The sequence below is a fragment of the Nerophis ophidion genome, linkage group LG01 (assembly GCF_033978795.1).
Source record: "Nerophis ophidion isolate RoL-2023_Sa linkage group LG01, RoL_Noph_v1.0, whole genome shotgun sequence".
In the NCBI taxonomy this organism is placed as follows: domain Eukaryota; kingdom Metazoa; phylum Chordata; class Actinopteri; order Syngnathiformes; family Syngnathidae; genus Nerophis; species Nerophis ophidion.
The window spans coordinates 27,914,404-27,942,335 of NC_084611.1; the positions used below are offsets into that span (position 1 = coordinate 27,914,404).

A 27,932-nucleotide genomic window follows, 5' to 3' on the forward strand; every position below is an offset into this window, starting at 1 on the left:
ATGGCAGATCAACTGGTCTAAAAGGGGGGTTTATTTAAAGGCTAGAGTATACAAATTAGTTTTAAGAAGGGACTTAAATGTTTCTATTGAGGTCGCGTCTCTAACTGTTACTAGGAGGGCATTCCAGAGTACTGGAGCCCGAATAGAAAACGCTCTATAGCCCGCAGACTTTTTTTGGGCTATGGGAATCACTAATAAGCCGGAGTTCTTTAAACACAGATTTCTTGCCGGGACATATGGTACAATACAATCAGCAAGATAGGATGGAGCTTTAAAATGTACTCAAAGTGAGGAAAAATGTGACATTTCATTTGTGGCGCTCACATATTTTGCACAAAATTATTGCTTTAAAAATAACGCGACACTTTGAGTAGGATCGCCTTGCAAGTTTGAACAGAAACATGTGTATTGTGTTATCCTTAATACAACTATAAACTCAATACTTTTGTTTTTTTCTCCCATTTTTCATGAGCTCTACCTAGTTCTCTATGCAAAGGAAAGTTGTTGTTTTTTTTTTAAAGATTGGACTTCGATCAGTGTCCTGTCTGGGATTCAACATTTTACAAATTTACTCAAAGTGAGGAAAAATGATCACATATTTTGCACAAAATTATTGCTTTAAAAATAACGCGACGCTTTGAATAGCATTCCCTTGCAAGTTCGAACAAAAACATGTGTATTGCGTTACAATTACCACAACTACAAACTCAATACTTTTGTTTTTTCTCCCATTTTTCATGAGCTGAACTAAGTTTTCTATGCAAATATTTTTTTTCATCCCTCAATTAAAATACATTTAAAAGATTGGACTGCGATCAGTGACCTTTCTGGGATTCAACATTTTACAAATGTACTCAAGGTGAGGAAAAATGCTCACATATTTTGCACAAAATTATTGCTTTCAAAATAACGCGATACTTTGAGTAGCAATCCCTTGCAAGTTTGAACAAAATCATGTGTATTGTGTTACACTTAAAACAACTATAAACTCAATACTTTTGTTTTTTTCTCCCATTTTTCATGAGCTGAACTCAGTTTTCTATGCAAAGAAAACACATATTTTCTCTCAATTAAAATACATTTAAAAGATTGGACTTCGATCAGTGTCTTTTCTGGGATTCAACATCCCACAAATTTTACTCAAAATAAGGAAAAATGCTCACATATTTTGCACAAAATTATTGCTTTAAAAATAATGCAACACTTTGAGTAGCATTCCCTCTCAAGTTTGAACAAAAAACATGTGTATTGTGTTACCCTTAACAGAACTATAAACTCAATACTCTTTTCTCCCATTTTCCATGAGCTGAACTCAGTTTTCTATGCAAATATTTTTTTCCTTCAATTAAAATACATTTAAAAGATTGGACTTCGATCACTGTACTGTCTGGGATTCAACATTTTACAAATGTACTCAAAGTGAGGAAAAATGTGACATTTCAGTTGTGGCGCTCGCATATTTTGCACAAAATTACTGCTTTAAAAATAATGCAATGCAATGTGAGTGTGAATGTTGTCTGTCTATATGTGTTGGCCCTGGGATGAGGTGGCGACTTGTCCAGGGTGTACTCCGCCTTCCGCCCGAATGCAGCTGAGATAGGCTCCAGTGACCCCCCCGCGACCCCAAAAGGGACAAGTGGTAGAAAATGGATGGATGGATGGATAATGCAATGCTTTCAGTAGCATTCCCTTACAAGTTTTTAACAAAAAAATGTGTATTGTGCTACCCTTAACAGAACTATGAATAAACTCAACACTTTTTTCTCCCATTTTTCATGAGCTGAACTCAGTTCTCTATGCAAAGAATAGTGTTTTTTCTTCTCTCATTAAAATACAGCTAAAAAAATTTGGACTTCGATCACTGTCCTGTCTGGGATCCAAATTTTACAAATTTACTCAAAGTAAGGAATAATGCTCACATATTTTGCACAAAATTACTGCTTTAATGTGATGCTTTAAGTAGAATTTCCTTGCAAGTTTGAACAAAAACCTGTTAGTGCAAAGCATCATATCAACACTGAGACTGCTAAGCGCATGTACAGTAAATACCGTACATAAGCAATTCAGCAAAAGGCAGGATTAGTGAGCGTGAGTTAAATTCTGGGACAGGCAGGCCAAATAAGCCAGGACAGCAGGAGCCGTTCTCAGTTCAGAGATCACAGAGCTGCCGCAGTTTAAGTGAAAGCCATCTTCCCAGAATGCTGATGCAGGCATGTTTCTGGACACAATCTTGTATTTGAGATATTTTAATCTGAAACAGGGGGCAGGAGTCTTAATATCAGAGCGGTAGATAACTGAGTCGAGTAGACAGCTTCTGCAAGTGGTCGTGTGGTGACACTCATTCACTATGAAATCTGGTACACCTGAGTGTTATACATCCATCCCTCCATCCATCCATTTTCTACCGCTTATTCCCTTTCGGGGTCGCGGGGGGCGCTGGCGCCTATCTCAGCTAGAATCGGGCGGAAGGCAGGGTACACCCTGGACAAGTCGCCACCTCATCGCAGGGCCAACACAGATAGACAGACAACATTCACACTCACATTCACACACTAGGGCCAATTTTAGTGTTGCCAATCAACCTATCCCCAGGTGCATGTCTTTGGAAGTGGGAGGAAGCCGGAGTGTTATACAGTTTGTGAAAATATGCCTTAAAGGGGAACATTATCACAATTGCAAAAGGGTTAAAAATAATAAAAATCAGTTCCCAGTGGCTTTTTGTATTTTTTTGAATTTTTTTTCGAAATTTTACCGGTCCTGGAATATCCCAAAAAAAAGCTTTAAAGTGCTTGATTTTCGCTATTTGCGATGCGACTATCCATTTCCCTGTGACGTCATACAGTGCTGCCAATGTAAACAAACAATGGCAGATACCACAGTAAGATATAGCGACATTAGTTCGGATTCAGACTCGGATTTCAGCGGTTTAAGCGATTCAACAGATTATGCATGTATTGAAACAGATGGTTGGAGTATGAAAGTATTGAAGAAGAAACTGAGGCTATTGAGCGAATAGCTATTGACGCTATTCATAGCCATGGCATTGCCGAATAGCTGCGTTAGAATCGCCGGTAAAATGTGCGGACCAAACGATCACGACTTTGCATCTCTTGACACTGGAGCAACTTAAATCCGTCGATAGGTAAGTGTTTTTTTCGTATTAAATGTGAGGGGAAGGAAACGTAATATAGTTGCAAATGCATCTGCAGGTTAACCATACATCTCTGTGCCATGTCTGCTTTAGCACCGATTAGCGTAGCATGTTAGTATCGATTAGCTGGCAGTCACACCGCAACCAATTATGTCTGATTAGCACATAAGTCAACATCAACAAAACTCACCTTTGTGATTTCGTTGACTTTATTGTTGCAAATGCATCTGCAGGTTATCCATACATCTCTGTGCCATGTCTGTCATCGCCGGTAAAATGTGGAGACATTTTGGCACATTCAATGGGGGTCTGGCGGCAGACACTTTCGCATCTTCGGGCCAGTGATGCAACTTGAATCCCTCCCTGTTAGTGTTGTTACACCATCCGACAACACACCGACGAGGCATGATGTCTCCAAGGTTCCAAAAAATAGTTGAAAAAACGGAAAATAACAGAGCTGAGACCCAATGTTTACAATGGGTTGAAAATGAAAATGGCGGCTGTATTACCTCGGTGACGTCACGTTCTGACGTCGTCACCACAGAGCGATAAACAGAAAGGCGTTTAATTCACCAAAATTCACCCATTTAGAGTTCGAAAATTGGTTAAAAAAATATATGGTCTTTTTTCTGCACCATCAAGGTATATATTGACGCTTACATAGGTCTGGTGATAATGTTCCCCTTTAAGGAGGTTTTGGTTTGACCTTTTTCAGGTAGTAATTATTAAACATGTTTGTTATAGTGAATGTGTTGTGGTCATTAAGCTGCAGACTCTTTGCCCATGATAAACCATGTATGCATGAGTGTTTGTATGCATATGTGCATGTGTATATACAGCAGGGGTGCCAAACTCATTTTAAATGGAGGGCCACATGAAGAGAAATCTACTCCCAATTGGGCCGGGCTGGTAAAATCACGGCACGATGACTTCAAAATAAAGACAACTTCATATTGTTTTTTTTGTTTAAAAATAGAGCTAGCACATTCTGAAAATGTACAGATCATAATGTTGTTGTTTTTTTTTACACATACATGTTGCGGTTAGTAATATTCTATATATTTTTTTTTGTCGTTATTTATACTTTCTGAATAAATTATGTGATAATGTTCATCAGTCAACCTACTGATGTTCATTTTCAATCTATCAAGATAAAAAAATAATATCAACAACAAATAACGATTTTATTCATGTAGTTTGCTAATTTTCCTTGACTGGTGCACTAAAATCCATCCATCCCATCCAATTTCTACCGCTTATTCCCTTTTGGGGTCGCGGGGGGCGCTGGCGCCTATCTCAGCTACAATCGGGCGGAAGGCGGGGTACACCCTGGACAAGTCGCCACCTCATCGCAGGGCCAACACAGATGGACAGACAACATTCACACTCACATTCACACACTAGGGCCAATTTAGTGTTGCCAATCAACTTATCCCCAGGTGCATGTCTTGGGAGGTAGGAGGAAGCCGGAGTACCCGGAGGGAACCCACGCATTCACGGGGAGAACATGCAAACTCCACACAGAAAGATCTCGAGCCTGGATTTGAACCCAGGACTGCAGGAACTTCGTATTGTGAGGCAGACGCACTAACCCCTCTGCCACCGTGAAGCCCTGCACTTAAATTATGTGGTTTATTTTTTATTTTTTACACATGTAGCATAATCTACAAAGATACAAAAAATTGCTATTGCGACATCTAGTGGACACATTTAGAACAGCAGTTTCTTTCATTCAAAAATGTCGGCTCATTATTATACATAACAAACTCATCCCGTCGTACGTTTGACACCCCTGATATGTGTATGTATGTTTGTACAATTAATGTGCATGTAAATTGTGATTATATATCTATATAGACTGTTAAAGGCCTACTGAAACCCACTACTACCCACCACGCAGTCTGATAGTTTATATATCAATGATGAAATATTAACATTGCAACACATGCCAATACGGCCTTTTTAGTTTACTAAATTACCATTTTAAATTTCCCGGGAGTTTCGTCTTGAAAACGTTGTGTAATGATGACGTGTACGCAAGACATCACACGTTTTTAGGATGTATGAGCGCTACGCACACACACAGCTAAATGTCGTCTGCTTTAACGGCATAATTACACAGTATTTTGGAGATCTGTGTTGCTGAATCTTTTGCAATTTGTTCAATTAAAGATGGAGTTGGGAAGCTTTAGCCTTTAGCCACACAAACACACGGTGATTCCTTGTTTAAAATTCCCGGAGGTGAAATTTTCCTATGGATCAGAGCGCGGTCAAGCGAACATAAATCCAGACCAAATGTCAACCAGCAGGTTTCGGTGAGAAAACTGTGGTTAAAAAGTCGCTTCTTACCGGAGAAAAGCTGAGCTTGGGCCGTCTATAAAGCTGCTGTCAACTCCCCTGAGACATGGCGTCAACACACCCGTGGAGACACCCTTCCGACTATCAGGTAATATTAACACTAGCAACACTAGCAACAATATAGAAAGATAAGGGATTTCCCAGAATTATCCTAGTAAATGTCTTTAAAAACATCGGAATCCGTCCCAATGCATTTGCGTTTTTGTTTTTTTAACTCATTTTTTTTTTTCTACTCCTTTGTTATCAATATCCTCAAACACAAATCTTTCATCCTCGCTCAAATTAATGGGGAATTTGTCGTTTTCTCGGTCCGAACAGCACTTTTTGTTGGAGGCTCCCATTAAAAACAATGTGAAGATGTGAGGAGCCATCACACTTGCGACGTCATCGTCTGCGACTTCCGGTAGAGGCAGGGCTTTTCTCTTAACAGCGACAGTTGCGAACTTTATCGTGGATGTTCTCTACTAAATCCTTTCAGCAAAAATATGGCAATATCGCGAAATGATCAAGTATGAGACATAGAATGGACCTGCTATCCCCACTTTAATATGAAAATCTCATTTCAGTAGGCCTTTAAAAATAAAAAATATTAAAATATTAAATTATATACCGTATTTTCTGTACAATAGAGCCCACCGGTATGTTTGTGTGTATGTTAAGTATTTATGTACGTGCATACGTACCTATGTATGCGCGTATGTATCTATGTATGTATAAACATCACCAAAGACAGCACACACCCTGGCTTCCACCTGTTCCACCTGCTACCATCAGGCAGGTGCTACAGGTGCATCAGAGCCAGAACAAACAGGCTCAGAGACAGCTTCTTTCCCAGAGCTGTCACCATGTTGAACTCTATCTTATAATAATAATAATTCACCCCTATACAATATCCTGCCCCAATACCCTTCTGTGCAATAATACCCTTCGAGTGCAATACTTCCGACACTGATTGTTATTTATTACTTCGGTACTATTTTCTTGTTCTGTATATTGTACAGTATTTTGTTTTTCTATAGTGTTTTGTATATTGTACAGGATTTTGTTTTTCTATAGTGTTTTGTATCTTGTACAGGATTGCTTATTATTTTTATTGGATATTAGTCTGTTTATTTCAATTGTTAGTTTTTTCCTTTATTACCTCTTGTGTTATTTATTTTACCCCATATTTGTTCCCACTACCGCACCTTAAATTGGAGTCTTTAATCTTGTTATATGCAAATATAATGACAATAAAGTCCATTCTATTCTATTTTATTCTATATGTATGTATAAATGTATGTCTATGTATGTATGTGCCAATGTATGTATTTATGTATGTATAAATATATGTCAATGTATGAATGTGCGTGTTTTTTTCTACTTTTTAAAGAAACCTATAAATAGAAATGACAGAGATAATTGAAATCAAAATGTGCTTTTTTTTTTTTTTTAATTTGTAGTTTGAAAGTAGACAATGCCACAACTTACAGGGATACATTGAAACTTTTGAAACTTTTATTAGTAGATTGCACAGTTCAGTACATATTCCGTACAATTGACCACTAAATGGTAACACCCGAATAAGTTTTTCAACTTGTTTAAGTCGGGGTCCACGTTAATCTATTCTTGGTAAATCAATATGCACATACACACATTACTCTAGGCCAAATTCTACATTTTTACAATCATGCAATATTAAAACAAAACTGGAGCCAAAACCTCCATTGCTCAATGTAGGCAAATGATAAATGTACCCAATTATTTAGATTCAACAAGTTCAAATTTAAAACTTTTGTTCTATTTTTGTTAAAAAGATAAACAGTGGGCGATAACAAAGCATAACAGTGGGATAGCAGTGGGTGCTGGAACCTATCTCAGCTGCACATGGGCGGAAGGCGGAGTACACCCTGGACAAGTCGCCACCTCATCATGTTTGACCATACACAACCAATGTCAGAAGATAAATATTTAAATCCAAAATAACATTCTGAGGTAATTAATTTTTTACTTTTTAGCAGTTTAAACTTTAGAAATTGTGATTCATATTTCAACAGTTACCAACATTGACTGTTTAAAAAAATATATATTAAAATATGATATTGTATAACGCTGCGATGGGTCGGCGACTTGTCCAGGGGGTACGCAGCCTTCTGCCCGAATGCAGCTGAGAGAGGCACCAGCAACCCCCGCCACCCCAAAAGGGACAAGCGGTAAAAAATTGTTGGATGGACAGTAGGATAGCACGTATGAATATGCATTAAAACACTCTCACAGACATCAGTCGTCGGACGGTTTAAGTAAGTCCCAAGTAAGTAAGATTTAGTAAAATCACCAAATGATTCCCGAGCACGGCCACCGTTGCTGCTCACTGCTCCCCTCACCTCCCTGGGAGTGAACACGGGGATGGCTCAAATGCAGATTTCACCAAATGTAGTGTGTGTGTGACAATCATTGTAACTTTAACTTAATTTAAGTAAGAATTGTTTTGGATATTTTGTAAAACTAACACACGTTGCTTGGAGTGATGAATGAAGAATCCATACGAGTAGAAAAGCTACAGACAGCTAGAAGATGGAATGGCACTTGGGCTTCCAGTTGAAAGCTCAGTCTAAACTGAAGGGCACTGCAGCACCTGCTGTAAGCGAACTCATCCAAAAGATTGTGCCACAGAACAAACAATAATACACCTTTTCAGGATCTTTGTTTGTTTTTGTTTTTTTATTTCATTTGGTCGTCAGCGAAGAAAAATCTATAAATTTGTCGCACCATTTTACAAGCCACAGGGTTCAAAGCTTAGGAAAGACATAGTTTAAGGCAGTGGTTCTCAAATGGGGGTACGCGTACCCCTGGGGGTACTTGAAGGTATGCCAAGGGGCACGGGAGATTTTTTTTAAATATTCTAAAAATAGCAACAATTCAAAAATCCTTTATAAATATATTTATTGGATGGATCTCTATTACAATCCCCAAAGAGGGCACTTTAAGTTGATGATTACTTTTATGTGTAGAACCCTTTATTTATAATTGAATCACTTGTTTATTTTTCAACAAGTTTTTAGTTATTTTCCAAATAATTCTAGAAAAATCACTACAAATGAGCAATATTTTGCACTGTTGTACAATTTAATAAATCAGAAACTGATGACATGGTGCTGTATTTCACTTCTTTATCGCTTTTTTTTCAACCAAAAATGCTTTGCTCTGATTAGGGGGTACTTGCATTTAAAAAAATGTTCACAGGGGGTACATCGCTGTAAAAAGGTTGAGAACCACTGGTTTAAGGTATCTGCCTTGCACATATATTGTATTTTCCCATATCTCCCAGCTCGACCTGTGGTCTACTAGGTCTGTTTAGAATGTGGATTAACCAGAAGAGGACAAAAACATTGCAACAAAAAACACGAGTTAATCAATTGCACAGGCCTGCAGTAAAACGATAAATAGAATAAATAAAAATAAATAAATGTTTTAAGATGTCAGTCAATCTCCAAATGCCTCAGGCTGATACGTAAAATGGAGCATCAGACTGAGGCTGACTATTAATACCAATAACAGGCACAGAAACACATAAATATTTCAATTATTCCACAACCGCCCTTAGTCATTCCTCGGTGCTGCATGTTGAATGTAGGATTTCTTTTGACTAATTGCATCCTGAAGACATGAAAGGCATTCCAACTAAAGCTATTTAATAAATGTGTGTGTTTTTAATTTAATATGCCATATTTAATATATTTTATTTTAATTGACATGTTCTAAAATACTAGTTTTCAACATTAAATATTGACGCCGAAAGGGCTACCTCAATTTTTAGGGTACTAAAAATCATTGCAATTAATTTCTCAACATTCATATTGAGGGATTTGATGTTTTATAGGTGATGTACCACGCAAGTGGAAGCAGGACTTTAATAGACAAATGACTGTAAATCACCGGGAGGGGGTTGAGTTTTTAGAGTCTGTTTTGTCAGCGCTGTAGGAGGCTGGCTAATGGTGACAGAGAGCCATCACAGTTCCATTGGCAGCACAAGTAACAGAACCTGCATATCATTTATTCACATGAATGCTGTCACTGCCGAGATGACAGCATGTTAGTTACGGGACTCGGAACGTCACGCACGCCTGCTTGCGCTCTTCTGTATGTAGTGTACAGGTGATGCCGCCACCCAGATGCATGCTGTCGAGAATGCACGAGTATAGTCCTGATAAATAGAAAGATGCACGGGCCGACATCACACTCTCTCTCTTTTCTAGGCCCTCCCTTTCCGCCTCTCTCACTACTCCGTAATAACTATTTGACATAATAAGCTGTATGAATTGTATGAAAACAGACCTGGTTCATGAATAGGATTCACCACTTGTCACTCATACAGTACTTGTTAATTGCTTATTCCTCATAGAGCAGGGGTCGGCAACCCAAAACTCTGAAAGAGCCACATAGGACCAAAAATACAAAAAACAAATCTGTCTGGAGCCGCAAAAAAAGAAAAGCCGTATATACTGTAAGTGTTACAGTGAAAGCAACACATGACGTAAGTGTCTATATTACTTATAATAACCTACTATCAAAATGACTATGTGTCGCAGGCTGAAGCAAATCTTTGTTTTTATATTTTTATTCTGAACATTTTTACAACATTAGAAACTATTAGTAAATCAGAGGCTACTCAGAAGGTGAGATAACTCCTGGAAATGACTGGCTCAGAATGGCCAAAGGTATAGGTGTGTGTGTCCAAGTTAAAGGACACACACACACATTACAATATTTGGCAAGCTAGGTAATGTTTGCTGTGGTCTGGAACAACATGGCACACAAACAACTATCTGAAATGCACCCAATATTACATACGGATAATGTGTCATGAGACATGCAAAAACTAAATTACATACAAAGAAGATATAACTAAAGGATTTTAAATTATCTCAAATATACAGTGGGGCAAAAAAGTATTTAGTCAGCCACCGATTGTGCAAGTTCTCCCCCTTAAAATGATGACAGAGGTCTGTAATTTTCATCATAGGTACACTTCAACTGTGAGAGACAGAATGTGAAAAAAAAAATCCAGGAATTCACATTGTAGGAATTTTAGATAATTTATTGTAAATTATGGTGGAAAATATGTATTTGGTCAACCATTCAAAGCTCTCACTGATGGAAGGAGGTTTTGGCTCAAAATCTCACGATACATGGCCTCATTCATTTTTTCCTTAACACGGATCAATCGTCCTGTCCCCTTAGCAGAAAAACAGCCCCAATGCATGATGTTTCCACCACCATGCTTCACAGTAGGTATGGTGTTCTTGGGATGCAACTCAGTATTCTTCTTCCTCCAAACACGACGAGTTGAGTTTATACCAAAATGGATACATGGATGATACAGCAGAGGATTGGGAAAATGTCATGTGGTCAGATGAAACCAAAATAGAAATGTTTGGTATAAACTCAACTTGTTGTGTTTGGAGGAAGAAGAATACTGAGTTGCATCCCAAGAACACCACACCTACTGTGAAGCATGGGGGTGGAAACATCATGCATTGGGGCTGTTTTTCTGCTAAGAGGACAGGACGATTGATCCGTGTTAAGGAAAGAATGAATGGGGCCATGTATCGTGAGATTTTGAGCCAAAACCTCCTTCCATCAGTGAGAGCTTTGAATGGTTGACCAAATACTTATTTTCCACCATAATTTACAAATAAATTCTTTAAATTTAATACAATGTGAATTCCTGGATTTTTTTTTCACATTCTGTCTCTCACAGTTGAAGTGTACCTATGATGAAAATTACAGACCTCTGTCATCATTTTAAGTGGGAGAACTTGCACAATCGGTGGCTGACTAAATACTTTTTTGCCCCTCTGTACCTACAAATGAGGCATAATGATGTAATATGTACATTCAGCTAGCCTAAATTGCATGTTAGCATTGGTTATCTTGCAGTCATGCAATGACCAAATATGCTTGATAAGCACTCCACACAATTCAATAACACCAACAAAGCTTACCTTTGAGCATTCACACTCAGCATAAAAGGTTTGGTGGACAAAATGAGACAAAGAATGAGTGGCATAAATTATGTCTTTCTCTGGCATCATTGTATAAAGTTATACATGTTAACAAACTACAGTGAGTTCAAAACGGTGCTCGCCAAATACTCTCATCAGAGCATCATGTTTGATACAAACACTAGAATTTCTAAAAATTAGGGAGGTTTGTGTCATGTTGTCCTCCCACAGAAACCCTAATAAAACAAACCCAAAAAAATTTCCCCCATCTTTTTATATTTTCATACATTTTTGAAAAAGCTCCAGGGAGCCACAAGGATGGTTCGAAAGAGCCACATACGGCTCTATGACCCCAGTCATAGAGTATATTTGTTGTTAGTCATCATGCTTATTTATGCACAGTCACGGCCATCACAACAATATTAGGATTCCAGGCTATGATAGATTTAAGTGCAGCAATGAAACATTATGGGTTGTGATTTATTACCGAGGGCTGGCTACTTTAAGAAGCTTCAAATCCACATCACGCTTGTAAATAATCACTTTGTTTCTTTATTGTGATTTGAATGTGTATGTGTTGATGGACCTCTGACTTGTAAACTATTGACTTTCTACAAATCATGTTGTAATCTGAGAGCTAATTCAAAAATAAGCGGGATATTTTTTTTTACTTGAAGTGCCATCCCATGAAATAGTCCAACATGTTTTGGTATCCTGGAGCATTCAAAGTTCCTTTCACTGGAACTAAGGGCCCAAGCTCAACTTCTGTAAAACAACCCCGCACCATAATTCCTCCTCCACCAAATTTCACACTCGGCACAATGCAGTCCGAAATGTTGCGTTATCCTGGCAACCTCCAAACCCAGACTGGTCCATCAGCTTGCCAGATAGAAAAGCCTGATGCATCCGACGCCTTGCATTGGACTTGGTGATGCATGGCTTAGATGCAGCTGCGCAGGCCATGGAAGCCCATTCCATTAAGCTCTCTGTGTACTGTACGTGGGCTAATTGGAAGGTCACATGAAGTTTGGAGCTCTGTAGCAACTGACTGTGCAGAAATTATTTGTGCTATGCGCTTCAGCATCCGCTGACCCCTCTCTGTCATTTTACGTGGCCTACCACTTGGTGGCTGAGTTGCTGTTGTTCCCAAACTCTTCACTTTTCTTTTAATAAAGTTGACTTTGGAATATTTAGAAGCGAGGAAATTTCACTACTGGATTTGAGGCACAGGTAGCTGGAAATCACTGAGAGCGACCCATTCTTTCACAAATGTTTGTAGAAACAGTCACCATACCTAAGTGCTTTGATTTTATACAGTGATTAGTGCACCGGATTGTCATCATTTGGATGGGTGTCCAAATACTCTTGGCAATATAGTGTATTTTAATCACACCGAAGACACATTATGCGATGGTGCACTTAAATGGTCAAGCGCAAGAAAATGCATGTTGCAAGAATAAGATATATCCTATGAAAATACAAAGGCCATTTAAAACGATAGCAGACACCAACTGTTATTTAATGTTGTGACCTGCTGGCTCCAATCAGCACCTTAAGGCACCAAGCAGCTATGGCAATGCTTACTAAGCAACATGGCTAATATTTTTTATTTTCTGATAAATCAAATATGTAAACACACCCATTGTCTGTCTCTGCGTCCGTTAAACAGCCATTTGTGCGTGACGTATTTTCCCCAAAAAACAATTTCAGTCTTAATAAATCACATTGCAAGTGCTAAATGATGACATGTGCATCCCCTGCTCTTAATATTGTAATAATCAGCATATATTATACATGTACATGATGAAAGCTAAATGGATTGCACTCGCTATGTTGCTCATTTAAGAGACACAGTTCTTAAGCTTCGCGCATTAGCTTTGTGTGCAATATCAAGTTTGCAGATGTTTTAGTTAGTACATTGCAAAAAGTCAGTGTTCAATAAACAAGAAAAAAAATACAAAAATGAGGGGTATTTTATTTGAACTAAGCAAAATTATCTGCCAATAGAACAAGAAAATGTGGCTTGTCAAAACTTTCCAAAACAAGTAAAATCAGCTAACCTCAATGAACCCAAAAATACCTTAAAATAAGTATATTCTCTCTAATAACAAATGTACTACTATATGAGTGCATATGTTCTATTGTTTCATTGAAAATAAAACAGCCAAGTCCATTTGGCTGTCATCTGTTTTAATATGAGACACAATTGTGTCAAAGTCATGATTTTTTTTTTCATGCTAGAAATAAGTAATTATTACTTTTAAAAAAATTGTTTTATACTTGTGAGTGTTGATGACACAGCTTTGCAACAGTTGATATTCTAGTTTCAAGCATGTTTTACTCAATATAGGTCATAAAATCTCAGCAAAAAGCTGTAAAAACAGCTTGGGATGCAACTCAGTATTCTTCTTCCTCCAAACACGACGAGTTGAGTTTATACCAAAATGGATACATGGATGATACACCAGAGGATTGGGAGAATGTCATGTGGTCAGATGAAACCAAAATAGAACTTTTTGGTATAAACTCAACTCGTCGTCTTTGGAGGAAGAAGAATACTGAGTTTCATCCCAAGAACACCATACCTACTGTGAAGCATGGGGGTGGAAATATCATGCTTTGGGGCTGTTTTTCTGTTAAGGGGACAGGACGATTGATCCGTGTTAAGAAAACAATGAATTGGGCCATGTATCATGACATTTTGAGCCAAAACCTCATTCCATCAGTGAGAGCTTTGAATGGTTGACCAAATACTTATATTCCACCATAATTTACAACCAATTCTTAAATATTCCTACAATGTGAATTCATGGATTTTTTTTCACATTCTGTCTCTCACAGTTGAAGTGTACCTATGATGAAAATAACAGACCGCTGTCATCATTTTAAGTGGGAGAACCTGCACAATCGGTGGCTCACTAAATACTTTTTTGCCCCACTGTATGGTACAATACAATCGGCAAGATAGGATGGAGCTATAGCGTGTACTATTTCATACGTAAGTAGGAATGTGATCAAGCTTTCTTCTTCTTGTCAAAATTCTAGCAGCCGCATTTTGTACAACTATAATCTTTTAATGCTAGACATAGGGAGACCCAAAAATAATATGTTACAGTAATCGAGACGAGACGTAACGACTGCATAAATAATGATCTCAGCGTCGCTAGTGGACAAAATGGAAAACATTTTAGCGATATTACGGAGATGAAAGAAGGCCGTTTTGGTAACACTCTTGATGTGTGAGAGTTGGGTCGAAAATAATACCCAGATTCTTTACCGAGTCGCCTTGTGTAATTGTTTGGTTGTCAAATGTTAAGGTGGTATTATTAAATAGGTGTCGGTGTCTAGCAGGACCGATAATCAGCATTTCCGTTTTCTTGGCATTGAGTTGCAAAGTGTCAGCGGACATCCATCAAACACAAATATAAATACAGTCTTTTGATTAAAAATGGCATGAGACTTAGAATCTTTTAGGACTAAGAAGACAGTAGGACACCCCTTTCAAAGACATAAAGTAAAACATTAATACCCTGGTGGAATACAATAATTCCTCAAAGAGCTGAAGGAACAGATCATTTTAACCCGAGGTGATACAAAACCTTTAGTATTCTTACTTTAGTGCTTCAAAGTCTTTTCTATTCTCATTTCTTTGGAATGAGGAACGATCCTTATTGGCGTGACCTCGTCACCTTGTCAACGGTGATGACTTTGGTTTGCCAGAAGCTACAAGATGTTGGGAAACGTTCATATTTCCACAGCTGCCTAAATCCAAGTCCTTCTATTTTGCCTACTTCATCATTCCCCTCCTATTGTGCGTTCGCCGCAAGTAGCATCTGCTTAATGGGCCACGGCGGTGTGGAAGCCGCTCCATCTTCCTACTCTCGCACAGCTTGCAGACGAACACAAGTGTGCATATAGATTGAAGGTGATCATCTGTACTTACTGCTGTGTAATGGTTAGTATTGAGGATGCAGGCATTATCTAAAAGTTGTCTCTGAAAGTCAAAAGCTGCCTTTGTTTTCAACTTTTGTTTAGTATGATCAGCCCTTTGTTTTTTTTTCTCACACTAATAAAAAATGTTCTACCAGGTAACAATCCCATTAGTCAACGAAAAAGTACACACAACCTAAGTTTGGAAGGTAACACACTGCAAAAATTCAGTGTTAAAAAACGAGAAACAAAAATACAAAAATGAGGGGTATTTTATTTGAACTTAGCAAAATTATCTGCCAATAGAACAAGAAATGTTGGCTTGTCAAGACTTTCCAAAACAAGTAAAATTAGCTAACCTCAATGGACCCAAAAATACCTTAAAATAAGTATATTCTCACTAATAACAAGTGTACTACTATATGAGTACGTATTTTCTATTGTTTCATTGAAAATAAAACAGCAAAGTCCATTTGGCTGTCATCTGTTTTAATATGTTTTTTTTTTTTTCATGCTTGAAATAAGAAAAGATTACTTTAAAAAACATAGTTTTGTTCTTGTGAGTGTTGATGACACAGCTTTGCAACAGTTGATATTCTAGTTTCAAGCATGTTGTACTCGTCTGGGTCATAAAATTTCAGCAAATTTTGGATCAAAACACTTAAAACAAGTAAAACAATCTAACATAAAATCTTAGGTATGGCCGCGCAAGTCCCGGGATGCCCAAAATGTCCAAAATAATAATAATGGATTAGATTTATATGGCGCTTTTCAATTGTTAGATACTCAAAGTGCTCACAGAGAAGTGGGTAACCATTATTCATTCACACCTGGTGGTGGTAAGCTACATCAGTAGCCACAGCTGCCCTGGGGTAGACTGACGGAAGCGTGGCTGCCAGTTTGCGCCTACGGCACCTCCGACCACCACCAATCATTCATTCATCATTCATTCACCAGTGTGAGCGGCACCGGGGTGAAGTGTCCTGCCCAAGGACACAACGGCAGCGATTTGGATGTCAATGCAAAGCGAACCTGCAACCCTCAGGTTTCTGGGACAGCCGCTCCACCCACTACGCCATGCCGCTCCATAACACACCCAGCCGAGTCCCACGGGGACGGGGGGGATAAATGTTATAAAAGTCGGCAAAAGTCCCAAAAATGTCCAAAATACCTACCCAGGTTCGAGTCCCACAAGTCCCGCCGCCGGCCGGAATGCCCTAGATGTCCAAAACACGCCCAGCAAAGTCCCACGGGAAGGTGGGGAGAAAAGCGAGAAAAGTCGTTAAAATGTTCAAAAATCACACCTGGGTTCGAGTGCCACAAGTGTCTTAAGACTTGTGGCACTCCATGTGGGACTCGAACCTGGGTAGGTATTTAGAACATTTTTGGGACTTTTTCCAACTTTTCTACCGCCTCCCTGTGGGACGCGGCTGGGTGTGTTATGGACATTTTGGGCATCCCGGGACTTGCGCGGCGCGACTTGTGGGACTCGAACCTGGGTAGGTATTTTGAACATTTTTGGGGACTTTTGCTGACTTTTCTCACTTTTCACCCCAACTTCCCGTGGGACTTTGCTGGGTGCATTTTGGACTTTTTTTGCATCCCGGGACTTGTGCGGCCGGTGGCGGGACTTGTGGGACTGGATTTTTTTTGCGACAAAAATGGGACTTTTGACCATTTGTTTTCCCCTCTTCTTTCCCGTCTTCCTGTGCACCATTGCTGGGTGTGTTTTGGACTTTTGGACAAAAATAGTTTCAAGCATGTTTTACTCAATATAGGTCATACAATCTCAGCAACAAGCTGTAATATCTTACTGAGATCATTTAGGTCCAAAAGCCTTAAAACAAGTAAAACACTAACATAAAATCTGCTATGTGAGAAGAATTATCTTATCAGACAGAAAATAAGAAAATATCACCCTTATTTAAGATATTTGATCTTACTTATATTTCAGTTTTTGCAGTTTGTGTGCATTGGTGCTTTCTCTTGGACACCGGTTTGTTTGAACCCACACCCTCGGAATCTGCCGTTCTCCTACAACAAACGGGCTTTTCTCAAAGCCAAAACCAACATGGTGTTCTTTCGCCTGTGAGCTGGCAGAACTGCCCGGCTCGGAATGTTCCGCTCCGGACTCTGCATTGTTCTTTTTACCCCCTCAGTACGTTAATTTTAAATAAGATTCAATAGAAAAAATACAAAATCGGTTTGACTCACACGGTCAGAAATGTAAATGTTTTTGTTTTTTTTAATGCAACACCTTTTTGTACTCTATAACAGTGGTTCTTAAACTTTTTTCCTTGCAAGTACCACCTCAGAAAACATTTGTATCTCCAAATACCATCCTATTAACTAAAATGAAAACACAGTAGTGTAGTTGACCTAACTATTCATTAAAAAACCAGGTAGAGGTTTCATTTAACAAGCATATTTTATAAAGGTTTAGTGGAGAAGGAGACGGCCCTGGGGCAGGGACGTCTTTTAGCCTTAGGCGTGTTTATTAGCACAAGTGAGTGACGTGTGTAAGTAAACCATGTGGTGTTTGACTATGTGATGCGTTTAACTGATGAGTATGACCGTTAATGTCCTGGGCATGACGTTAAAGTGCATCCGGCAGTGGAGGCTCCTCCATGGGGTCTTGGGGCACTAGAGGTTGACCCCTTTACTACTGTTACCCAAAGTGGCCCTTGGCAAAGGCCTAGAACCCGACTGCCCCCTAGCCAGGGATACGGTGAAGACCTCAACGGCGGAGCAGGCGGGAGACGGTAGATTTAAGAACTACCACAATGGCTGCGATGGCGGACAAAGGCTAAAGCAGAAAAGGGTCCCCAGTCGTCTTGGACTCCATGCCACTAGACCCTGACCCGATTCTGTCAAGGATCGTTTGGTGACTGTCTGTGCACCAGTCGCCCCACGTCAAACTAAGTCAGGCACAGGCATCCTCCAGTAGGGGATACACCCCAACCAGGAGGATCGTCATACTCGTTCGAGTGACCGCCTATGATGATTACCGTGCAATGTTGAAGGTGCGTGTTGTGAGAGATACGGAAGTCCAGAAGGGACAAGGCAGGCTTGGAGGTCCGTGGTCACGCAAGGGGTCCAGTGCAGGAGCGAGGCGTCAGAGTCCGTGTCCAGGCGAGAAGTTGAGATCAGGGAAGGCAGCAAGAAGACCAGATCCCGCCCTCGGACCGTACGTTTGACACCCATGTATTAATTTATTAGGGTCCTATTTTACAAACTTATTTTTGTATTACTATTCAATAATATATTTGAATGTTATTTTTTCAAAGATAATAAAAAAAAATCACAAATAATTAATCATACTTTATTAAAATAACAGAAACTACATTAATTTACGTCAAGTCAAACGGAAGCTTAAAATATTGTATGGGTTTTGTTAATTATTATGTTAGTATTTGTTATAAATTGACCATTATTCAAGCATATATGTTTTTGAACACGTTAAGAAAAACGTGACAAAAAAAAACTAACATTTTAAAAAATTAAATAGAAGCTTATCTTATTCAGAAGCAAATATTTGTAAAACAATTTCCATCGGATATTCTCCTTAAAACCTAATGTTCTGAAAACAGAGCAATGAGAAGTAAAAACTTCTCAAGTTCTATGTATTGTTAATAATAATTCCATTTTGTATTTGAATGTACAATATAGTACGTAATCCCGGCCTTGGTTGGTGGTGTAAAATAGAGTAGGAAAGTAGATAGATAGTACTTTTTTGACTCGTTCAGGAGAGTTCCCTCAGGAAAATTTAAATTCCTGCAGAGTGTACAGAATTGAGAACGAACTAAAAAAGTAAAAAGTAAATAATGCGGGTATACATGGAAATGGAAAATATAACAAGAAGGACAAAAATCAAAATCAACAATAGGAATAAAAATATAACAGTAAAAATAAGAATATAACAAGAGAAACTACGTATTATTAGTATCATTGATACTAGAGTGATTAGATCAATATCTTAATTTTGTCAAAATCCTTTTTGGGGTGTTTTGGGTCATGTTTACAAGCTATCAAAACGTGTTTGGCTTAGTTAGTTCAGAATATTATTTCTTCGGCCAGTAGTCAACAAAACAAACAAACAGTTTTACATTCATAAATTGACAATTTTACAGACCGAAAGGGTTTAGGCTGAGGTTGAGTACTTATTTTGCCTAACTCTATAAACAAATTCAAATACAAAATGCAGTAAAACCTTGTGCTTCATGGATATATGAAATTTCCTTTACACAACATATTATAAATACATCTTGTACACAACATGAACACTGTTCCAATATATACACATTAAAGACAGACAAACAGTTGTGAAACATCCCTGTAAACGGGTTGGTAAACACATTCAAAATGTACATTTTTGCCGTACAATTGACAGAAATTATTGTTTTATGAAAATGAATCCTCCGAATGGAATCAATGCAGCTTTGAGTTAGCAACCTGTGCAGAATAGTGGCTGGTTGAATTTCCAATGGACCGGTCAAGGAAATGTGTTTTCCAGATAACATTACAGACGCAATAAGACTTGGCTGGGTGTGTGTGATAGAAACAATACAGCACCTAAGCCGCTTTGAGCCCACCTGTTTGTTCGGCCGTAATTGGATTCTGCTTCATTCCATTTGCCTTAATGCTGATGCATAATGCAGCGTACTGCAGGGAGCCCTCTCACCAGCTCTGGGCTTCAAGAAGTAACCTGACCCGGCCGGCGTCCACTATACCCACCCACAGAACCGTCCTCCCTCCTCCTGCTCGTCTCTGGGACACCATTCCAGGGCTTGTGTTCCTCAAAGCTCATTTCTAGAGAGATTGATGCTGGAAGCTTTCGGGGGCCCTGACGGGAACCAGAATAGCAGGTGTTGATGTGAGAGCATGCAAGAACAATAAGCTGGCCCTGTGCAGCATGGTAATCCAAAATAAACAGGCACGGGCATCGGGCCGTTCGGGCCCAGGGCGGAAGGATACTCATCAGAGAATGAGGTTTCCGCTAATAAGACAGGCATTCGGAGCCAAGGCTTCATCTATCCTTTGTAGAGGCAACAACGCATCCCAGTCATGTGGAGCATCCCAGACAGTCACACATCCGGGCTTAACGAGTGGGCTTTTCCCACAATCACGTAGTCAATGTCACTGAGTGGCTCGTCCCCATTCACTGAATTAGTTACACATTAAGTCCGAAATTAAAATTATAATTTTTTTCAATAATAATAATTGCATTACATTTATCGTATTTTTCGGAGTATAAGTCGCACCTGCCGAAAATGCATAATAAAGAAGGAAAAAAACATATATAAGTCGCAGTGGAGTATAAGTCGCATTTTTTGGGGAAATGTATTTGATAAAACCCAACACCAAGAATAGACATTTGAAAGGCAATTTCAAATAAATAAAGAATAGTGAACAACAGGCTGAATAAGTGTACGTTATATGACGCATAAATAACCAACTGAGAAGGTGCCTGGTATGTTAACGTAAGAGTCATTCAAATGCTATACGTCTAGTCTCTTACGTGAATGAGATAAATAATATTATTTGATATTTTACGGTAATGTGTTGATAATTTCACACATAAGTCGCTCCTGAGTATAAGTCGCACCCCCGGCCAAACTATGAAAAAAAATGCGACTTATAGTCCGAAAAATACGGTAGTTATGCATATAACAACTGAAATTATTTTATCTACACACTTTGATTTTTAAATTTGAATTAGTTTTGTTTTCTTGTTTATTTTGTTCAATGATTTTAATTTGAATGATGATTATTTTTCTTGTCCGAAAAATACAGTATATAAAATATATTCATACAAAACATATAGTCGAGGTTTCTGTGGTGTATCCGTTATACAGTGCTCAATACCAGAGTAGAGCGGACTATAAGTTAGGTCAGAAAAAAAAACACAGAGGCTATTTCATCCCTCCAGGCCTGTTTCGCAGGTTTCTCTCTTGAAATCCCCTGAAGAGCAGAGAAACGTGCGATACATTCCTGGAAGGAATAGCCTCTGTGTTTTTTCCTGACCTAACATTCATACAAAACATGTATTTCACTGTAATCAAATAATAGTTAAAAAGGTGTACTATTAATTGTGCCATCCATTTTGGGTCGCGCTGGAGCCTATCCCGGTTGCACTCGGGTACACTCTGGATAAGTCGCCACCTCATCGCAGGGCCAACACAGACAATATTCCACACTCACATTTACACACTAGGGCCAATTTAGAAAGTGTGAAGAAGCTGGAGTACCTGGAAGGGAACCCACGCAGTCACAGGCTCTCTTGGTTGCTTTGTTGGGTCCGCTCCTGTCTTTGGCCATGCTCCCCAGCAGAAGATGGCATTGAGCACCACAGAGGCCACCACAGTGTATATGTTTGTTTGTTGTTGTCTTTGTTTTACTTTTTAGCTGTGTGTGGAAATGGCTGGTTTTACAGCCGCTCTGCTCTTTTAATGTCTTTAATGTTGTTCTTTGTGTTCTTTGATGGTTCCCTCTTACATGCATGTTTATGTGTGCTAAGGCTGTGAGTTGTATTTTTTCCATGGCCTCAGTCTCGACCCCCTCTCTAGGGCGCAGGCTTAGACTGAATTTAGCTGAATTAAGTTTAACTGGGAATGAAGAGTAATCTGTTAAAGTTTGTTGTGAGGTTGTTCCATTCCTTTATTACTTTATATGAAAAGGCTGAATGTGCAAAAGTGGTTTTACATCAGCGTGCGCTGCACTGCCCCCTGGTGGAGGCTTGTGTGTTTCTCCTTGTCACAGCAGATGTAAACTGGACAAAGTGCTTAAGTGGCGCTGGGGCAGCGTTATTTAGGATTCGATGGGCCATTCTTTATTGATGCTTTTGATTGATTGATTGAAACTTTTATTAGTAGATTGCACAGTTCAGTACAAATTCCGTACAATTGACCACTAAATGGTAACACCCGAATACGTTTTTCAACTTGTTTAAGTCGGGGTCCACGTTAATCAATTCATGGTAAACTTTGAATGCTAGGTAAATATAACAATCTTACATTTTTTTGAGAACTAAACAGCGATGGTGGTGGAGGATTTTAAGCGATTGTTTGTGCAAAGTTTCCAATGGCCTCAGTGTCATTTTTCAACATCCATCCATCCATTTTCTACCGCTTATTCCCTTTCGGGGTCGCGGGGGGCGCTGGCGCCAATCTCAGCTACAATCGGGCGGAAGGCAGGGTACACCCTGGACAAGTCGCCATCTCATCGCAGCATTTTTCAACATGTTATACAATAATCATTGCATTAAAATAAGTTTGAGCTGCCTCCAGTGTTAACAAATTCCTGATACATTTGAACATTTTATGTTGTACTTAAGACTCTGGCTCATCTGTTTGATATGTTTTTAAAAGCCAAGTGTTTGGTCAAAAATCACACCCAGGTAACGATATTCACTAACATTTTTGTATTATTTCCATATTAACAGTTACATTTGTAAAGGATGACATTTTATATTCGTTTACAAAATACACTGTTAGCGTTTTCTTAATGTTCAATGTACAAACCCCGTTTCCATATGAGTTGGAAATGTGTGTTGGATGTAAATATAAACGGAATACAATGATTTGCAAATCCTTTTCAACACATATTTAATTGAATGCACAACAAAGACAAGATATTTAATGTTCGAACTCATAAACTTTTTTTTTTTGCAAATAATAATTAACTTAGAATTTCATGGCTGCAACACGTGCCAAAGTAGTTGGGAAAGGGCATGTTCACCACTGTGGTACGTCACCTTTTCTTTTAACAACACTCAATAAACGTTTAGGAACTGAGGAAACTAATTGTTGAAGCTTTGAAAGTTTAATTATTTACCATTCTTGTTTGATGTACAGCTTAAGTTGTTCAATAGTCCGGGGTCTTGTTGTCATATTTTACGCTTCATAATGCTCCACATATTTTCGATGGGAGACACGTCTGGACTGCAGGCGGGCCAGGAAAGTACCTGCACTCTTTTACTACGAAGCCACGCGGTTGTAACACGTGGCTTGGCATTGTTTTGCTGAAATAAGCTGGGGCTTCCATGATAACGTTGCTTGGATGACAACATATATTGCTCCAAAACCTGTATGGACCAATCACCGTTAATGGTGTCTTCACAAATGTGTAAGTTACCCATGCCATGGACACTAATACACCCCCATGCCATCAAAGATGCTGGCTTTTGAACTTTGCGCCTTTAACAATCCGGATGGTTATTTTCCTTCTTTGTTCCGGAGGACACCATGTCCATAGTTTCCAAAAATAATTCGAAATGTGGACTCTTCAGACCACAGAACACTTTTCCACTTTGCATCAGTCCATCTTAGATGAGCTCGGGTCCAGCGAAGCCGGCAGCGTTCCTAGATATTGTTGATAAATGGCTTTTGGTTTGCATAGTAGAGTTTTAACTTGCACTTACAGATGTAGCGACCAACTGTAGTTATTGACAGTGGTTTTATGAAGTGTTCTTGAGGCCATGTGGTGATATCCTTTACACACTGATGTCGGTTTTTGATGCAGTACCGCCTGAGGGATCAAAGGTCCGTAATAGCATCTCTTACGTGCAGTGATTTCTCCAGATTCTCTGAACCTTTTGAGGATTTTACGGACCGTAGATGGTAAAATCCCTAAATTCCTTGCATTAGCTCATTGAGAAATGTTGTTCTAAAACTGTTCGACAATTTGCTCACAAAGTAGTGACCCTCACCCCATCCTTGTTTGTGAATTACTGAGCATTTCATGGAAGCTGCTTTTATACCCAATTATGGCACCCACCTGTTCCAAATTAGACTACACACCTGTGGGATGTTCCAAATAAGTGTTTGATGAGCATTCCTCAACTTTATCAGTATGTATTGCCACCTTTCCCAACTTCTTTGTCACGTGTTGCTGGAATCAAATCCTAAAGTTAATGATTATTTGCACACAACAATTTTTTTATCAGTTTTAACATTAAATATGTTGTCTTTGTAGCATATTCAACTGAATATGAGTTGAAAATGATTTGCAAATCATTGTGTTCCGTTTATATTTACATCTAACACAATTTCCCAACTCATATGGAAATGGGGTTTGGGACGGCGTGGCGCAGTGGGAGAGTGGCCGTGCGCAACCCGAGGGTCCTTGGTTCAATTCCCACCTAGTACCTACCTCGTCATGTCCGTTGTGCCCTGAGCAAGACACTTCACCCTTGCTCCTGATGGGTGCTGGTTAGCGCCTTCCATGGCAGCTCCCTCCATCAGTGTGTGACTGTGTGTGTGAATGGGTAAATGTGGAAGTAGTGTCAAAGCGCTTTGAGTACCTTGAAGGTAGAAAAGTGCTATTCAAGTACAACCCATTTATTTATTTATTTATTTAAAACTCTCCCTGGCTGCTGTAAGTTTTAAATTGTGGCAACTTAAAAAAAATTCTCTTTTTGCTCAATAATGACTTTGTTGGTTGTCATTTTATTGTGCATCTCTACCTCAAGATGAAATGGAACGTTTGCAAGTTGGAGAGTTTTCATCTTGATACATGAGTCATATTAAGACGGTTCTGTTTTAAGAACGTATTGGCTGAAAAGAGGTGTGTGTGTGTGTGTGTGTGTGTGAGAGAAAAACATGGCAGCAGCTTCACTTCACTGTCATCATGACAGAGACTCCTTCATGTGCTCTTTCACATCTCCACAGCGGCCGTACTGCTTCCACACGGGCAGCTGCTGTCGCTAAGTAGCTCGTGTCGATGGCCATGACTCAACAATGATGATGGTGATGATGATGAAGATAAGACATCTGGAGGCTGTGTGTGCATGTGCTAGTCGGCTATTATGTGCAACGGTGGAAAAATACCAAGGTTCGTTAGTGTATCTTGCAGAAATCACCATTATAAGGTCTACCGTCTGTGGAGAAAAAAAAAAAAAGAGCATCTTGATCTCCAGTCACCTCTCGTGCACGCTGACACGTGACTGAGGAGCAGATAAAAGCTGATGTAGCAGCAACATTAGCACTAACAGAGCGGTCGGGAGGGATAAACCCGGCAAGAAAGCTTGATGAGCTGTGGAAATTTATAGAAATGTATCTGATGGGAGAATGTCCCAAGGATCTTATATTGAATTAGAAAATGTGCACGTCAGCAGTAGATACTCACAGGCATCAAGAGCAGAAAAGAACATGCAAAGCTGTGAAATCAGACAAAAGTACGGCGGGTAAAATACATCAGCGCACTGATTTTTGTGTGTGTTTAAGGTTCTGACACAAAAGCTCTGGTGTGTATTTTTGACCATCATTCATGGTGATGGATGCACACTTTGTGCTTTCACTGCACTTTGACTGACATGTGTTTGAACCCCACCCCCCTGTCCTCGTCGTACAGGAGACAACACCTGGTGCCTCGCTGCATGGCCATTAGTGGACGACACACACACACACACACACACACACACACACACACACACACACACACACATTCGTGTATTTGTTACCTTCTTGAGACCTCCGCATAATACCTACCTCTTTAGGACCAGCCTTTGTAGAGATATATAAAGATTTGTATTTACAACATGAGTAATATATACATACTAGGGATGTCCGATAATGGGTTTTTAACCGATATCCGATATTCTGATATTGTCCAACTCTTAATTACCGATTCCGATATCAACCGATGCCGATATATACACACTTCAAACACTGAAATCTAAATAAGATTAAATAACTCAAATAAGGGGGGATTTGGTTATTTTCTGTCTGATAAGATTATTATTCTCACTAAGAAGATTTTATATTAGTGTTTTACTTGTTTTAAGTGTTTTGCTCCTAAATGATCTCAGTAAGATATTAGAGCTTGTTGCTGAGATTTTATGACCTATATTGAGTAAAACATGCTGTAAACTAGAATATCAACTGTTGCAAAGCTGTGTCATCAACACTCACAAGTATAAAACTATGTTTTTTAAAGTAATATTTTTTATTTTAAGCATGAAAAAAAAACATGACTTCGACACAATCGTGTCTCATATTAAAACAGATGACAGCCAAATAGACTTCGCTATTTTATTTTCAATGAAACAATAGAAAAGATCTGTACTCTTTTTGAAGTACAGTTGGCACAGTACAGTAAACTGACGGTTAATATTTAAACATTTAACATATGGTAAAATACATTTTGGACCATATTTATTTGATCTATTTAGCCTTTATTTAACCAGGTAAAATCCCATTGAGATCAAACATTTTTTTTCCAAGGGAGACTGGCCAAGAGGGCAGCAGCAAGGTTAAATTAAAAAACAGTAAACAACACATAAAACACCAAATTTACAACATTAAAACTTGCTTATATGACACATGTGTATACAGACAGGGTAGACTGCAATCCTTTCACAGAAGCTTTAAACTAATTCAATGTAACAAGGGTTTGAAGTTGAATATTCAATTGTATGTTATTCCAAGCCTTCGCTGCAGAAAACCTCAATGCTTACTTGCCCAGTTCAGTTCTTACTCTGGGGATGACAAATTGAAGAACATTCATTAAACAAAGATTGTGACTTTCTTGTTTTTTTGTTAAAAGACAATATAGATAAGATGGAGTGATACAAAGAATGGTTTTGTTGATGAAAACATACCAATGATTGAAGCGTCGAGCACATAAAGATGTCCAGTTAACCATTGAGTATAACACACAATGGCCTAGGAGACCCCGAGAGTAACAAGCGGCTGCATTGTTGCCTCCCATTAAGAAAAATAAATTACTTTTTAGTATAATTTTGCTGGTTTAAAGAATGTAATGCCGAGCGCATATCATTATGTCAAGATAATGGCTTGAGCATTTACTTCATTTAGGAACATTTTTCGACATAAAAGTACACTTGTTATTAGTGAGAAATTATTAAGTTGAAGGTATTTTGGGGTTCATTGAGGTTAGCTAATTTTACTTGTTTTGGAAAGTCTTCACAAGCCAAATGTTCTTCTTCTATTGGCAGATAATTTTACTTAGTTCAAGAAAAATACCACTAATTTTTGTATTTTTTTTTTCTTGTTTTTGAACATTGACTTTTTGCAGTGCAATCGTGGATTTAACACAGAATAAAGTCTGAATATTTACGAGAATAGAGTCATTTCACCAGAATAAAGGTGCAATTTTCATGAGGAAAAAGTTTAAAATTTACAAGAGAAGTACTTCACGGTGGCAGAGGGGTAAGTGCGTCTGCCTCACAATACGAAGGTCCTGCTTTCCTGGGTTCAATCCCAGGCTCGGGATCTTTCTGTGTGGAGTTTGCATGTTCTCCCCGTGAATGCGTGGGTTCCCTCCGGGTACTCCGGCTTCCACCCACTTCCAAAGACATGCACCTGGGGATAGGTTGATTGGCAACACTAAATTGGCCCTAGTGTGTGAATGTGAGTGTGAATGTTGTCTGGCCATCTGCGTTGGCCCTGCGATGAGGTGGCGACTTGTCCAGGGTGTACCCCGCCTTCCGCCCGATTGTAGCTGAGACAGGCGCCAGCCTGTTCCCAAAAGGGAATAAGCGGTAGAAA

The 27,932-nt window shown here is 39.0% G+C and overlaps 1 protein-coding gene across 2 annotated transcripts in view; it reads left to right on the plus strand.

The window, feature by feature from the left end:
- efna5b (ephrin-A5b) overlaps nucleotides 1–27,932 on the plus strand; it is a 270,599-nt gene that overhangs the window by 221,443 nt on the left and 21,224 nt on the right. The window lies entirely within an intron of this gene.